Below are 16968 nucleotides of genomic sequence, written 5' to 3'. Positions count from 1 at the left end.
TGTTAGATCTATAAATATTTACTATATTAAAAATTAAAACTGAGAAAGTGTTAAAATATAAAGATATTTCCTATTAACACCAGTAACATTTTTATGAAAAATTACTTTTCAAAAACAAAAAAGATTACGAGAAGAATGGCATTGTTTTTATATTTTTGAAAATCTCTTGAATGTCTGGCTTAATAGAATCAGCTGGATTCTCATATCTGTTTATGTATTTAATCAATTGTGATATGTTGTTTTGGTTAAAGCAAATGAAGAAAACCGGCCTCACACAATTGTGTAAGAAGTTGGAAAATGGACACGTTTTCATAGCCTTTTCATATAATCGTGAATATGATTCTTTGATACTATATTAAAACTCAACAAGTGGTAACTTCTTAAAGGTTAGTTGCAATGTGGAATCTGCAACCATTCCAAGAAGCATTTCCTCTAAGATCAGGAACAAGACAAGAATGTCCACTCTTTCCACTATTATTCACCATAGTTTTGGAAGTCCTAGCCATGGCAATCAGAAGAAAAAGAAATAAAAGGAATACAAATTGGAAAAGAAGAAGTAAAACTGTCACTGCTTGCAGATGACATGATACTATACATACAGAATCCTAAAGATGCCACCAGAAAACTACTAGAGCTAATCAATGAATTTGGTAAAGTTGCAGGATACAAAATTAATGCACAGAAATCTCTTGCATTCCTATATACTAAGGGTGAAAAATCTGAAAGAGAAATTAAAGAAACACTCCCATTTACCACTGCAACAAAAAGAATAAAATACCTAGGAGTAAACCTACCTAGGGAGACAAAAGACCATATGCAGAAAACTATAAGACACTGATGAAAGAAATTAAGGACGATACCAACAGATGGAGAGGTATACCATGTTCTTGCACTGGTAGAATCAATACTGTAAAAATGACTATACTACCCAAAGCAATCTACAGATTGAATGCAATACCTATCAAATTACCAATGCCATTTTTTACAGAATTAGAACAAAAAATCTTAAAATCTGTATGGAGACACTAAAGACCCTGAATAGCCAAAGCAGTCTTGAGGGAAAAAAAGGGAGCTGGAGGAATCAGACTCCCTGACTTCAGATCATACTACAAAGGTATAGTAATCAAGACAATATGGTACTGGCACAAAAGCAGAAATATAAATCAGTGGAACAGGATAGAAAGCCCAGAGATAAACCCACACACCTATGGTCAACTAATCTATGACAAAGGAGGCAAGGATATACAATGGAGAAAAGACAGTCTCTTTGGGCTTCCCTGGTGGCACAGTGGTTGAGAGTCCACCTGCCAATGCAGGGGACACGGGTTTGTCCGGGAAGATCCCACATGCCGCAGAGCGGCTGGGCCCGTGAGCCATGGCCACTGAGCCTGCATGTCCGGAGCCTGTGCTCCACAACGGAAGAGGCCACAACAGTGAGAGGCCTGCGTATCGCAAAAAAAAGAAAAAAAAAGACAGTCTCTTCAATAAGTGGTCCTGGGAAAACTGGACAGCTACATGTAAAAGAATAAAATTAGAACACTCCCTAACACAACCATACACAAAAATAAACTCAAAATGGATTAGAGACCTAAATGTAAGATCAGGCACCATAAAACTCTTAGAGGAAAACATAGGAAGAACACTCTTTGACATAAATCACAGCAAGATCCTTTTTGACCCAGCTCCTAGAGAAATGGAAATAAAAACAAAAAGAAACCAATGGGACCTAAGGAAACTTAAACGCTTTTGCACAGCCAAGGAAACTACAAACAAGACGAAAAGACAACCCTCAGAATGGGAGAAAATATTTGCAAATTAATCAACAGACAAAGGATTAATCTCCAAAATGTATAAACAGCTTATGCAGCTCAATATTAAAAAAACAAACAACCCAATCCAAAAATGGGCAGAAGACCTAAACAGACTTTTCTCCAAAGAAGACATACAGATGGCCAAAAAGCACATGAAAAGCTGCTCAACATCACTAATTATTAGAGAAATGCAAATCAAAACTACAATGAGGTATCACCTCACACCAGTTAGAATGGGGATCATCAGAAAATCTACAAACAACAAATGCTGGAGAGGGTGTGGAGAAAAGGGAACCCTCTTGCACTGTTGGTAGGAATGTAAATTGGTACAGCCACTATGGAGAACAGTATGGAAGTTCCTTAAAACACCAAAAATAGAATTACCATATGACCCAGCAATCCCACTACTGGGCATATACCCAGAGAAAACCATAATTCAAAAAGACACATGCACCCCAATGTTCACTGTAGCACTATTTACAATAGCCAGGTCATGGAAGCAACCTCAATGCCCATCGACAGACGAATGGATAAAGAAGATGTGGTACATATATACAATGGAGTATTACTCAGCCATAAAAAGGAACATGATTGGGTCATTTGTAGAGACGTGGATGGATCTAGAGACATGGATGGATCTTGAGACTATCATACAGAGTGAAGTAAGTCAGAAAGAGAAAAACAAATATCATATATTAACGCATATGTGTGGAACCTAGAAAAATGGTGATGAACCGGTTTGCAGGGCAGAAATTGAGACACAGATGTAGAGAACAGACGTATGGACACCAAGGGGGGAAAGCAGCGGGGGGGGGGGGGGGGTGATGAATTGGGAGATTGGGATTGACATGTATACACTGATGTGTATAAAATGGATGGCTGATAAGAACCTGCTCTATAAAAAAATAAATTTAAAAAAATGGCAATGCATTGTTTTCAATGATGTATACCTTGTTTCTAGCAATGCTGGTAATATAAAAGGGAGAGACTGAAGACAACAGTAAATGGTGGTGATGATAGAGATTAATATCTCAGTTACCATATATGTCATGATAAAAATCATAGTGATGATATTGATTTCAACAGTATTTATGTATCAGAAATAATCCTAGCTTTCTCCACCTGCCAGTCCAAGAATTTTTTTTTCTACACATTTCATATAGTTCACTTCAACAACCCTGTGAGGTAGGTATTATTATCACTTTAATTACTATAAAGGAATGAAAGATCAGAGAAGTTAATTCTTTTGCCCAAGATCACGTCACTTATTAGGACAGAAGTCAATTCAATCCCAGGTCTGTCTACCTCCAAAACTGCCTGGTTATGCCAATCCAAGCTCTTTTTCAATTGAACCCCAAAATTATGCCCGCTGAGGCCCTGTGTGCAAAACTCCCTGCTCTGTAGACAAGAGTGGGTGACTACTGTTAGACTAGGCCAGGCACAAAGCAAATCTGAGTCTATGTTTTACTCTTTGGAGGACGGATCAGTTGTGGCGGAGGTGGGCAGGTAGTGATCAAAGGTGAAGAAATAACTCACATCCAAAATAAGGATAGGAAGGGAGAATGGAGAGAGGGCCCTGGCTCCAGAATCTTCTCTCTAGAGTGCCAGTTCAGCTGGTAAGTTCTTGTTTCTAACACAAATACCCTTGGGAGTGTTAAGCCTTAGCTGTCTTTTTTGCGAGTATCAAATCTTAGCAATGACTAGCTCAAGTAGTTGCACCAAAGAAATGCAATTGTTCTGATCGGGGCAAGAAAAGAGGGCGGAAAGAAAATCAAGAAAGAAAATGATGGCTATGCTGGGTGTTTTTATATCCTATCTTATTTAACCTTTTCAGCACTCAGTGTGGTAGGTTTCATTTGCCCTCTTTTACAGATGTGCTGATGATGAGAGAGAATAAGTGACCCCCACCCCAAGTCTATGACTTATAAAGCCCATCATCCTCTCTCCCCGAGAGCAGGGGTTGGAAAACTACAGGGCCACACCTCGCCCACTGCCTGCTTATGTAAATAAAGTATCACTGGAGCACAGCCGCACCCATTCCTTTATTTATCGTCTGTGGCTGCTTTCAAGCTGCAACAGCCTAGCTGAGTAATTGCAACAGAGACTTTGCATGGAGTCTGCAAAGCGGAAAACATGCAATATCTGGCCCTTTGCCAAAAAAGTTTGCCAACCTCCACTCCAGAGCAGCTTTCTCAGCAGTTGTGCTGTTTTCTCAAATCAAATCTTATCAGGATCCCCAACATACATACAAAACAGATAAAAAGCCTAATGCTGTTAGTACTGCTTTTTATAAATTCAAATTTATATAACATTTACTTATTGGAAATTCAATCAATAAGATTTCTGAAAGTTACTTTTAAGTAACACAAAATTTTAAAGTAAGAAGTTTTTAGAGCTTAGTTGTGGTCTTGTTCCAGTATTGGTGTACGATTTATACTTCTATTTATGTTTTTTCCAAGGATGTCTTACACTGACCCAGAAGTTCAAAAAGAAGCACTAGGAAGCATTTCCTTTCAAAGTTAAATCTCCAACAATATCATCATTTATACCCACAGCCATAAAATTCAGACACGCAGACAGCGAACAAGTGATAAATATTAAACGAACAGATGAAAGAATTTTCACAATGTGACATAGACCACTTTCACTTATTATACAGTACAATTTTAATTCAATAAGCATCACTGCTTAGCTCACAGTGTGCTTGGTGCTGGCAGGGCCCTGTGCATACCATGTGAATAAGATTCACAAACCCCTGTCTTCAGAGAGTTTACAATCTAGTACGAGATGTGGAATGGAGCAGGACTCTATGGGGCCCTCCAGGTACAAATCCTTTCTGTGTCTCCCATTTCTTGTTTGTAGGAAATAGGCTTCATTCAACCTCCCTGACATTCCCTGAGTCCCAAAGGGCAGATTCAAACAGTTGCTTACCAAGGAAAAGAGGGAATGCAGAAACAAAGGAGGAGAAGTCAAGAACCAATAGTGCAGTGATTAAAGCAGGATCCTGGCTCCTCCTCAAGGAATATAGACAATACCTTTGAGTTTTTCTGCAGGAACTAAAGTCCCCACCCAGGTGAAGGATGGTAACTTCAGGCTGAACACAAGATACCTGGAACACCACCCTGTTACTTCAACCAATCAGAAGAAAGTCTGCACACAGTGGAAGATAATAAAGACTCTGATCCCCTCCCCAAATGATTCTCCCTTTAAAAACTTTCATGGTCAAGCAGAACTTCACAGTTGGTTTTTGGACACGAGTCCGCCTTCTCCCCAGGTTGCCAGCTTCCTGAATAAAGCAACGTATCAGCACTTGTCTCTCGAGTACTGGCTTTCAAGCAGTGAGCAGCCAAACCTGAGTTCGGTAACAGATGCAGACATGCCTGAGGCTTGCCTGGATCTAAATAAGCAAGAGCACACATGCTACAATCATGTACTTGCTTCTGCAACTTTACATAAACAAAAGTGTAAACCTGGATGCTCACAAAATGGGAGCAGGAAAGTCAGAGATAGAGAAATGATAGATAAAAGGACACCAAACATGAGAAGAAGAGAGATATGAAGACATCAAAGACACATGCTTTCCACTTTGCTTTTATTCCCTTTTGGCCTGAAGAGAAATGGAATGGATACCAACAGCAAATACTGACTCTGTACCACACTCTTCTAGATTATTCTTATGCAATATCTCATTTAATCCTCCTAACAACCCTTTGAAGCAGGAATTGGTTTCACCATTTTATAAATGAGAAAACTGAAACTCAGGTCACTAATAAATTGAGGGGCCCAAATTCAAAGCACATCTTTTTTTTTTTCCTATACAACTTAGGTTTTCTCCATTACCGTATATGGTGTGGCTGCCAGGGCTTTGGATACATGAACTTAAGTTAGATAACAGAAGCAGTTTGCAAAGTTACACACCTCAACCTGAACTAATTTAGATAAGTCACACAGAAAAACTAATCCAATCACACCCAGTTCAGTCCTGACTTGCCAGTAAACTAGGGTCAACTTATCCCTCTCCACCCTACAGAGGCATAAAGGAGGAAAAGGGGACAAAGGAGAGGCTTTTTTCTTGCATTTGCCCAGATGGAACCAGCATGTGTAATCGTGGTAATATTTTAACATTTTTAATGGGTTTTCTTCTTTCTCTCTCTTAGTACACTACCTTTGCCCTGATCTAGCTTTGCTACCATCCACAAGGAGAGAGAATAGAATTCGTCCATGAAAGGATGCAAAGACACATGCAAAATAATTTACAACTTCTGCCACTGAAACATAATATTATGCGGCAAGCTAATGTCTTCAACAATACCCTTGCATCTGCCTCTAACACAGCATGGGTTAATGCAGGAGGACCCAACTCATTGAGTTCTCTCAATATAGAGTCATAACTTTTGGTTTTGTATGTGTACACTGCACACAGGTGACACACCTGATTGGGTGACCTTCACATCATGGCTCTCATAGCTTCATTTATCCAGTATAATACATCTGATGTTAGCAATCAAGTGTCTTGTTACAGCAGAGTCATAACATGGCAACTTTCTGGCAGATGGGAAATAAAGTATCTTGACAGAGAACCACCTTTTTCTAATTTTCACAGTGGTGCTGTATGGACTGGTAGCAGCTCAATGAAGAAAATCCCCTTTCTTTCTGTGCTTCTTGAGCTTTGTATTAGATAGGCATAGTTGCAAAGATGCTATGTAACAAACAATTCCAAAACTTTCAGTGACTAACAACAGCAGGACTGTTATTGTCAATTACAGAGAAAAGGGGGGGAAAAAGAAACATTTATTTATGTTTCACAGGTCTGCAGGGTTTGCTGGGCTCTGCTGGACTCAGCTGGATTTGGACCAGCAGGTCGGGTTTAGTTCTGTTCTATGTGTCACTCATTCTGAGACCCAGGCAAAATCAGCTACAGCTATGTGGAGCATGTTTTTCTCATGGCAGACAGCACGGACTCAAGAAGTTGAGCCAAACCACACAAGTGCATTTAAAATCTCTGACCATGAAAGACAAGGAATTTCCCATATACCACTGGTTGCTGCACAACTGGGTTTTGCACACTGTTGTAAAAGAGATCATTTCTGCGTATCTTTCCCCTTGATCCTAGATTAGTGTAATAGATCATGGGCAAGCAAACCAAACACGGTCTATAAAGGATCTGAAAGTAAATCTCCTTTCGCTTTTCAGGCTATAAGTTCTCTGCTGCAACTACTCAATTCTACGAAAGCTTTCATAGGCAATACTTAGACAAATAGACAGAGCTATGTTCCAATACAAATATGCTTATAAAAATAGATAGTGGGGGCTTCCCTGGTGGCGCCGTGGTTGAGAGTCCGCCTGCCGATGCGGGGGACATGGGTTCGTGCCCCGGTCCGGGAAGATCCCACATGGCACGGAGCGGCTGGGCCCGTGAGCCATGGCCGCTGAGCCTGCACGTCCGGAGCCTGTGCTCCACAACGGGAGAGGCCACAGCAGTGAGAGGCCCGTGTACCGCAAAAAAAAAAAAAAAAAAAAAAAAAATAGATAGTGGGCCAGATTTGGTCTATGAGTCATAATATCTAACTTCTCTAATAAATAAAACTATAAAGGGTATGTCTCCTGTTTTGGTTACCTATGGCTGCACAGCATACCACCCCAAATCTCTTAGAACAGCAATTATTTTATTATCTCCAAAGATTCTGTCCATTGATTGGGCTCAGATGGGTGATTCTTCTGCTCCATGTGATAATGGCTGCATCTGCAGGCATCTGGGGTATCAACTGGGTGGAACATTCAAGATGGCTCAATCATCTGTCTGGCACCTTGGCAGGGTTGACCAGAAAGCTGGACTCAGCTGGAATCCACAAAAGTCTAAATCCCAGCTGCTGTGCCTCTCCTATTACATGGCAACTCAGGACTCCCCAAAGCACAAGGGGAAATGAACTTGCCTTTTTAAAGCTTAGGCCCAGCACTGTCATTTCTGTCCCATTCTACTGGCAAGGCACCTCATTCCTCATCTGTCATCTATGACCATGTAATTTGTGCCCCATGTTGGCCTGTGTCAGAATGTCAACTTTCCTATTTCTGGACCTTCAGATGAGATGAAATTATTTTTAATGCTTCACATTCAAACTGCTAAGCAGATTTCTCAATCAATACAAGGGTATTGTAGACTATAAAACATCCTGCTCCAAGAACTTCTGTGCTCGGAAATTGGTGCCTCAGTCCAGCCACCAGTGGAATTAATTAAGGTAATTTAGTGTGAAAGGCAGAGGTTGCTTATGCCCAATCATGTCTGGCATGGCTTGAGACATTCTGGGAATGTCCTAAATAAATTGAGTGTAAGTGGGTCTCTTCTACCAAAAAACCTAGCTCTACCTAAACATCTTGATTCAAATACCATGGGGGAAGCCTAGACTTACCCTAAGTCAAACAAGTGGCCATGTTGAGTTTTACCCCAGGGCTTGGAATTGGCAAGGGGCAGGAAGAGTGAGCAGAAGCAGAGAGTTCTCTGAGATCCATGCACAGTGTGGAATCCAGCACAATTCTCCCCAGTATAACACCCCCTAGGGGTAAGCTCCACCACTCTCAGTCCTGAAAACTCCTTGAAAAACCATAATTTTAGATTTATAATGGAGCTGCCACCCTTCTAAGGCCACAGCGTAATTCTGACAGTAATAGGAAGACTCATCAAAACGATCAACTCCTACACCGGACCTCTGGCTGCTTCCATTTGTCCACTCATCCTCTGTCTCTGTCTTTACCATCTGCCCCTCCCCCAAACTCACAGGCACTTCTTAGACTCATCTTAAGTCATGCAAGTGACCATGTTGACCTTTGCCCCAGGCCACACCATCTCTGCGCACTCACCTTATCTACCATTGCCCCCTGCTAACCTGACCTGTCTCCACCTGTGCTTTCCCCACACTTCCTCATCCTGGCCTCCAGCTCAAGACAGGAAGCTCGAGAAGGCATTTAAAGAAACACAAGATTATCACCTTTTCCAGCTCCAGTACCTAGAACCATGCGAAGGAGATGACCCAGAGGAGAAGTTAAAGTAATCAGGCCTTTAGTGTGAACATCCCAGAATATCCCTCTCTTCTCTCACTGAGGGAAAAGGGGGCTGCCCTCTTCCAAACCACACTGCATGGAAGGCCTGAGGGATGGTGGATGGTGGACAGAACCCCTCCAGAGCCTGTACCTTTAATCCAGAGCCAGCAACACCCACGTGCTGTGTACCTTCAGCACCATCAATCTGAGCTGTCAACACCCCAAACAGAGCTCATGGCGGTCATCCTGGAACCAACTCACCGTAATCCCCTTCTAATCTGCTGTTTGCCTGGTTACTGACTCTTGGTTCTACCCTCCATTTATAGTCCTGTTGGCTTGAAAGAGGTATGTATTCTCCTGGTCTCTCAACTCCCTGTCAAAGGCACTGGTGTGGCCTCACTCACCAGCTCTCATGTCTTCTACTTTCAGTATAAAATCCCCCAAAGTGCCTGTGAGGACCCCACCCAGGTCAGTCACTGGGGCCTTTATGGGCTGGGGACAGGGATTCACAAAGGTCAGGCTTTTTTATCCTCAGTGCATGGCCCATATCAGGGACTCAGGAATGACTGTTGAATGACTGAGTGATGCATACAGACCCTGACCTCATAGGCAACTGTCCCATCAAACCCAGACAACTGGCCCACAATAAGCCATTTCGGAATGAATCTGTGCAAAGTGCTGGCGAAAAGTGATACCCAGTGGAAGGCTAGCCAGACTGAACTACTTAAGGAAACAAAGCATCTTTGAGAGATGAAATTAATTAACTGCTTCCAAAGGGAACATAAAGTAGGAGATTGGGAAGGATGGGAAATCTTATATAAATTTCCAAACGACCAGGGACTTGAAAGTAAATGAAGGGAATTTCAAGCTCTAGATTTTAAAAATATCTTCCAACATCACGGCTTAGGGGTGTGAGACAGGCACTCAGAATTGGGATTTGGTTATATACAAAAGAAAGCTCTGAAAGAGAAAAACAATAAATTAAATGCATACATCGAGAGGACTGGGGCTTTTTAGAAGTTACTGAGGGTGATTTTAGACTAGACCTTCACAGGGTGAGATTGTGAATATAAAAGTGAGCTTTTGTCAATCAGAAGGCACTTCTGCAGAAATACGTTTCCAGAGAATAACCGGAGGGAATTTCAAAGATCTAGTTTACATTCTCTGTGTCTTCAGGCCCATTTCCTTGGGATTTAAGAAACCATAAGGATTTTGAGATCTTGAAGCAGCCATAAAACAACACTGCTTAGAATCAGTCTCACAGTATTTGGTGCCCCCAGTCACAGACATTTTATTTCATTTTATTTTTTGGTTCTCCTACCAAATTTCACTGCCCACCAGCCCCCATCCCGCCAGTCCTTGCAAGTTTTGCCACCTTTCTAAAGAGGAGCAAGTAATAGCTATATTCTGTCTGCCTGCTATGCATGTCAGGAGCACAACAGAGGGGAGTGGGGAATGTGTCAGTGGATGAGGAGGAGGATCTGGACCAGGATGCTCCCACCCCTGGAAGAAAAAAATCTGTGAGGTCACCTGAAAGTGGTCTTCCAACCAGAAAAGGGGTTTCTGCTGCAAGTATCAGGCTAAGATTCTATTAAAATTGATAACTTCTGGGCTTCCTTGGTGGTGCAGTGGTTAAGAATCCGCCTGCCAATGCAGCGGACACGGGTTCGAGCCCTGGTCCGGGAAGATCCCACACGCCACAGAGCAACTAAGCCCGTGCACCACAACTACTGAGACTGTGCTCTAGAGCCCGTGTGCCACAACTACTGAAGCCCGTGTGCCTAGGGCCCGTGCTCCGCAACAAGAGAAGCCACCGCAATGAGAAGCCCGTGCACCGCAACGAAGAGCAGCCCCCGCTCACCACAACTAGAGAAAGCCTGTGCGCAGCAACACAAGACCCAACGCAGCCAAAATAAATAAATAAATAAATTTATTAAAAAATTAATAACTTCTATTTATCAAGTATTCTGTGAAGAACTTTGCATACCCGCTCTGAATCCTGCCATTTCGATCCTGAAGATAAGTTCAATCCCACTGTCTGATCCTAACCATATTCTGATCCTGCCATATCCAAAACCTGGGCAATCAACCCACCAGCACAGCTGTCATCTTCTTGGTTGTGGTGTGTGTTTGTGTTGTGTATGTGTGTGTACCTTCCCTCTGATTCTCTTGCTTTGTGACTGTGCATGTGTGTGTGTGTAAATGCGTGTGCATACCTGAACATTTGTTCTGTGTTGCTCTCTCTCTCCTTAGCTGTGTGTGGTGTTTTTCTCTTTCTGTGTTTCACTGTCTCCCGCTCTCTTTGTGTGGCTGCCTCTGTAAAGCCCCCAGTTTCTCTAACTCTCCATCTCTGTCTCTGTATTTTTTCTTTGCATCTTTGTGTAAATGTGCTTGTGTAGACATTCCTCTCTGTTTCTCTCTTCCCTCTCTCTTTGCCTTCCTCTCTGTCTCCCTTTCTCGATCCCGCTTTTCTTTCTCTCTTTTCTCTGTTTCTCTTTGAATTGGATCCAAATGAAAATAATTTCATTAAAAATAGAAAATATCCAAAAGTATTTACTGTTCTGGCTAGAATATTAATCAAGAAATTAAACTGAATTAATGGGGTTCCTTAGAAAAATACATTTCCAGCAAAAAACCATTAATATTGGTACAATTCTATTAAAAGTCATATTCACAATGTCCTGGGAAGAAAATGGCAAGGTCAAAATATTCTGGACCCCAAAACCATGAGGTCACAGGCACCTGCTGTGTCCATTCCAGCAGTTTTCTGATCTGTGAGTGGCCTCAGGCCTGGTGAAAGAAGACTTCTTGGAGGTCACAAGGTCATTGCAGCATACCAGGTACCGAGTCAACCCCCCTGTGCCCCTTTCCCACCACCTCAGGAGACTGCAAGCCCCAACACTTGTAGCTCCAATAAAAGCAAAGCTCAGAGCTCCTGATAGCCCTGCTCAGGCAAGGACAGCAACCTGATAGGCAGTTGGCTGCGTCTCGTCTTCCTTCTTGTGTTGAAAACTAACAAAGAAAAAGAATCAGTTTTGAGGACACCCAGATCCCACTTAGCCCTTTCTAGAATCCCCACTACCCACCTCTTGCTTTGCTCCCTGTTTCTTTGAGCTCCCTTCTCCCAGCAACTAAATCCCACACTTGCTTATGCACATGCACGTGCACACACACGCACACATACACACATACACACACTGGACTGGGTTTCTTCCCGCCTTTCTATCTTTCCTGTGGTAGATAATGATTGTGAACATTTATTAAAATGTATGTGCCAAGCACTATTTAGAAAACCTTCCATGGTTTACTCCATTTACCTCTCACAACATCTTATGAGAGACCTAATATTATATCTAACACCCCAGATGAGGAAACTGAGGCACAGGCAAATTACCAAATCAGCAAGGGGAAAAGCCAAGATTTCAACTCCAGAGCCTATGCCATAAACCACTACACCATACGGCCTGAACCTGAGTGTTGACCATTAACAGATATTAGTCAAGAAAGCAATCTGTCCTCTTTATTCTCTAATGAGTTCCCAGGACCCAATATATAACAAGCTTCTCTTAAAGATCAAACTGTTTTAGTATGCTGAGCAGCACAGAAAATTTGGGGTCATTTTGAAGGGGAATAACTTCTTTGAGGACTGGGAAAAAAAGGCACATTTCCCCTGACTTTTTATTTAGAGAAGAATCAAGAAAAGGTTTCCCCTTTCTCTCCCACTGAATACAATTTATCTTTATCAAACCAGAAAAGAATGTAGCTCCAGCTGGAAGTTTCTCACAAAGCCTTGGGAGATGAAAGGTACAGTAATAGATACACAAAGCACTTGCTTTTTATCTGTGAAGAGCTGGTTTCATATGATCCTTTCAAAAAAGTGAAAAATAAGACATTGTGTTTATGTGGAGCATACATTTGTCTGCGTCACAAGAAAAAGAGGAGGATGACTGTCTATTGGGATGGCCTAAATCCTCACTGTTTGCATTTGGTCTGGCCCAGGTTCTCCATAATGGTAGAAAAACTGCCTTTTAAAGCACATGAAGTATAGAGCAAGTGGCCAATTTTGGCTCAAAGCAACTGCATTTGTTATCTGTCCTAAACATGAGCCCAATCCATACTTTTTCTGCTAAAGAAAGGGAACACTGAAAATTTAGCAAACAGGAAAATTGATGGTACCTGGCTTTGTGTCAAGCAAAAGCCAGCCTCTGCATTGAACGGTCCCGACCTGGAAAAGCTGGTTAAAATGGATGCTGTGTAGGCTGCTGGCTGGAGAAGCAGCTGGGAAGTAGGTCAGAGAAGTTAGAGGCTGGTTTCTGTCACTCCCAGCCAGAGCCTGTGCAAGTCAGAAAGAAAAAAAAAAAATGTTCTCAGACAGAATCAGACACTGTGTGTGGTTCCGGGCAGCATGTTGTATTGACAAAACCTTCACCACCAAATGAAATCACGGAGGGGAAGCTGTCAGCCCCTGCCACATCCGGAAGGCTATTTTCTTCTTGTTTAACTCATTTGGGGCTGTCTTGGTTTGGGTGGTGGTGTTTTTTGCAATCACAGAAACAAACTGTCGTCTACTCTTCCCCGGACCTCACCTCACTGCCACCTCTTACAGGCTGCCCGCCTGCGAGCACTTAATGGCCCTGGCTGGGCTGACAGTCAAGAGGGGCTAATGAGGAAGGCCGGATCTCAAAGGAATTCGGGGCAGCAAGCAGGAAGCTCCCTGTGATAGAAGTCAAGCTCTAGGCCTTCCCCCCATCTACCCACCCACCTCCCCTGCTTGAAGAGGTGCTATAATGCATTGCTCAAGGGCACACTGCCTGGGTTTTTAATCCTCTGGGCTCACTGATGAGCTGTGTGAGCTTGGACGCATAGCCTAACCTTTCTGTTTCTCCGTTTCCTCATCTGCAAGATGGGGTAATAACTGTACATACTTCACAGGGCTGTTGTGCTATGCATCCATCAGAGCCCCAGGAGGAAACAGTGCCCTCAAATTGGGATAATCCAAGGAAGGTTTAATAAAAGACCAATTTACACAAGAGTGTGAAAAATGTAGCAAAACCACAAGAGGGGTGCAGTGTCCCCAGGCCAACAACAGTGGGTGCCATTATCACGCCTAGGTCTGAAAGGGCACCAGGACAAACTTGGGTATCTATACCCAAAGAAAGTGAGATCTCTGTGAAGAGAGCACCTGATATGAGTTATGACCTTCAAGGCAGGGGTGCAGCCAGCTGGTAGCAACCCACAGCGAAAGAGCCACGGGAATAAATGCACTGACCTCACTGTCCCCCCTCCATTCCTCCCACTGGCTGAAACCAAAAGAACCCAGAGGGCAGAGGAGCCCCTTAATACATTCCACGTGGGGCATGGAGCAGGGCAGAGAAGAGTGGAGAGCGAACCTGCAGAGGCAAACGGAAGAAATGGATGAGGCAGCGAGGCACAGAGCCTGGAGCACACGTTCAATATATACTAACCGCTTACTTCGTGTTTCTAGTTACTTGTTTTGGACACAACATGAACTGCACAACGTGGACGAACAGTGCAACTCACAGTTGCTCTGTAAATAAGGTTCAATGTCTGGAGAAGTCATCTGCGCCTTTCTCGTCCTGTCCCAAGGATTCTCCCAGGTTCCTACTGGTCACACCCATTTTGTTCCCCATGGACGGAAGTTGGCCTGAGCTCCTCCCATGCTTCAGAGTCTTTGGTGACCCCTTCCACTCTCAGCAGACACCCAACCAGTTTCAAACAGATTTTCTTGCCAAAAGATACTTTAACTAAGACTTTACACATACATCCTGCATACAGGATAGTTAAGATTGGGTAGTTCTAGCTAGAGTAGGGTCAGACCCACTGGGCTGGCCTCTCAGCCTGTACGCTGTACAGCAGCAGAAGCCCTTCCATAGAAGCCAAGGGCTCTGGAGATCACTGTTTGAAGACCCCTGACCTGCAGCATCCCTTAGATGTTCCTCAAGATGTTCTCCGTCCCTCTCCCGGGTCTCCCCTTCCTGTGTGCTGAGCCAGAGATCCTCAACTAGTCATGACTATCTACAGGGAGATTTTAGAACCTAAGCAATAATAATGGATCCTTACCATTGTGGAGTGCTTAACTGGTTATGAAGCCCTCTCATACACAGTGTATTATTCCATCCCCAGAACAAGCTTCTGCTTCCCCAAATTTCCACCAAAGTGAGCAGCACACCAGGCCTGGAACTCCTTTTTTTTTTTTACTCTAAGACCAAACTCCCTACACCAACATCTACCGAGAGACCATAAGCTAGAGGCCAGCAGGTTTAGTTGGGTTGTCCTAAGTAATTTTTTTTAATTATTATTGTTATTAGTTGCCAGCCTCTTCTTAACACCATCTAAAAGCATCGTCTCTCTTTGCTGGTGCGAGGTCTACCGCCTCCCCTGGAAAGCCAGGACTGCTCTGCGAGAGGAAGGCACGTTTGTCTCCTGTGTGGCCATTTCCCCATGTCTAGCCCATCACCAGACACTCAAAATGTGCACAGTACTTATTCGCTGAATGAAAGAATGAATCTCTCAGTCCATCCTTTTAGGTCATTTACCCTAACTAGGTTTCAAGGCTCCGGACACTAAAAATAACCAAGTTTTGACTCAGCAGCTGGCGAATATCCAGGTTTACTTTTAGCATCTAAAGCTAGGGAGGAAAAGTAAGCCAGACCTAGATGGCACCAACTGCCTAACAGTGCATCCCTGCTCAGCCAACGTGAAAGACCTATATGTAATGAATATCGACGAAGCCTGGCCCTACTTACTCTTTGTTTTCCCAGGAGTCCCAAGCCTTAACAGCCTAGGGTTTCTAGAAGTTTATGATTCTTTCCCACGAGACTGTGAGCTCTTAAGGAACGAGGACTCTGCCTTATCATCTTTGTTTCCCTAGAAATTAAAATTGCACCTGGATCAGGCAAGGTCCCAAATTATGGTTTGAGGATTGTTTGATTGATTAGCAATGAACACCAAGGATGGAATTGCAGAATTTTACAACCGGAGGGGATTTCAGCGACCATCTAAAACTGCTCCATCCAATATGTTAGCCTCCAGCTACGTGTGGCAATTTAAGTTAGCTGAAGTTAAATAAAATTAAAATGTGTATTCCTCAGACACACTAGCACCATTTCTAGGGCTCCATAGCACATGTGTCTTGCAGCTACTCTACTGGATGTTCTATAGAACATTTCCCTTATCACAGAAAGTCCTGTTGGACGGCACTGAAAAGGGTCTCGTTTTATAGCAAGAGAACTGAGTCTCAGAGGAAGAAAGTAATTTCCTCCAATTCACTCAGTGAGTGAGAAACAGAAACAGGACCAAGACACTAAGTTTCCTGGCTTCTGCTCTGTGTTTTCCAGCCATTACACTGGCTTCACAAACACTGTACAAGAGCCATAAAATATCTTCTTTCAAATCAGCATGGCTTTGGTAAGAAATTCTAGGTGCACATGGCAGAGAATACATGTTAGACCCAGCAAGCAGATGATGGGAAACCATAGCTTCCCACAGAAAGCTGGAGGCCAAGAGATCTGAAGGATGCCCAAATGTGGGTTGCCTTTTGTTTTAAAGCTTTTCAAAATTGTTTTCATTTCAATGTTGGAGGTTAATACCCAAGACGGACACTCTTTTTGAAGAGTTTCTTTTGATTTTAATGTCTTAAAGTCCTAATTTGAACTCTGCTTTTTGTTTACATTATACCCATCCCACAATTTTTCTTTCTTTCCAGGTAACTTGATCCTTAAAAAATGTACAGAATCCATCCATGCCCACTGCTTTTAATTAAACATCAACTCGTCCTTTCAACTGGGTCTTTAAGGATTTCACATTGCCTTTTCTAAATGTATGCATTTTTTTTTTGCCTAAAATTACATCAAATTAAGTTCTCAGAAATGTACTTCTTTTCTTAATCTTTAAATAGCTAGGAATGAATTTTGGCAAAATCTCAAGAAAACCTATCAAAGGGAAGAAGTCAGCTCTATACCCATTTCTCTCCCAACTAGGAGCAGGGCACACTCTATATGGCAGGGCCTGCGTGTACAGATCGCCCTCAGGGCACTTATCGCCTAACTGAGGCCCACAAACCCCAGGGTGGGTGCAGATTCTACAGCTAAAAGAAATCCGC

The sequence above is a fragment of the Mesoplodon bidens genome, assembly GCF_964165515.1.
Source record: "Mesoplodon bidens genome assembly, chromosome: 8".
NCBI lineage: Eukaryota > Metazoa > Chordata > Mammalia > Artiodactyla > Ziphiidae > Mesoplodon > Mesoplodon bidens.
Note: the sequence above shows the minus strand (reverse complement) of the source record.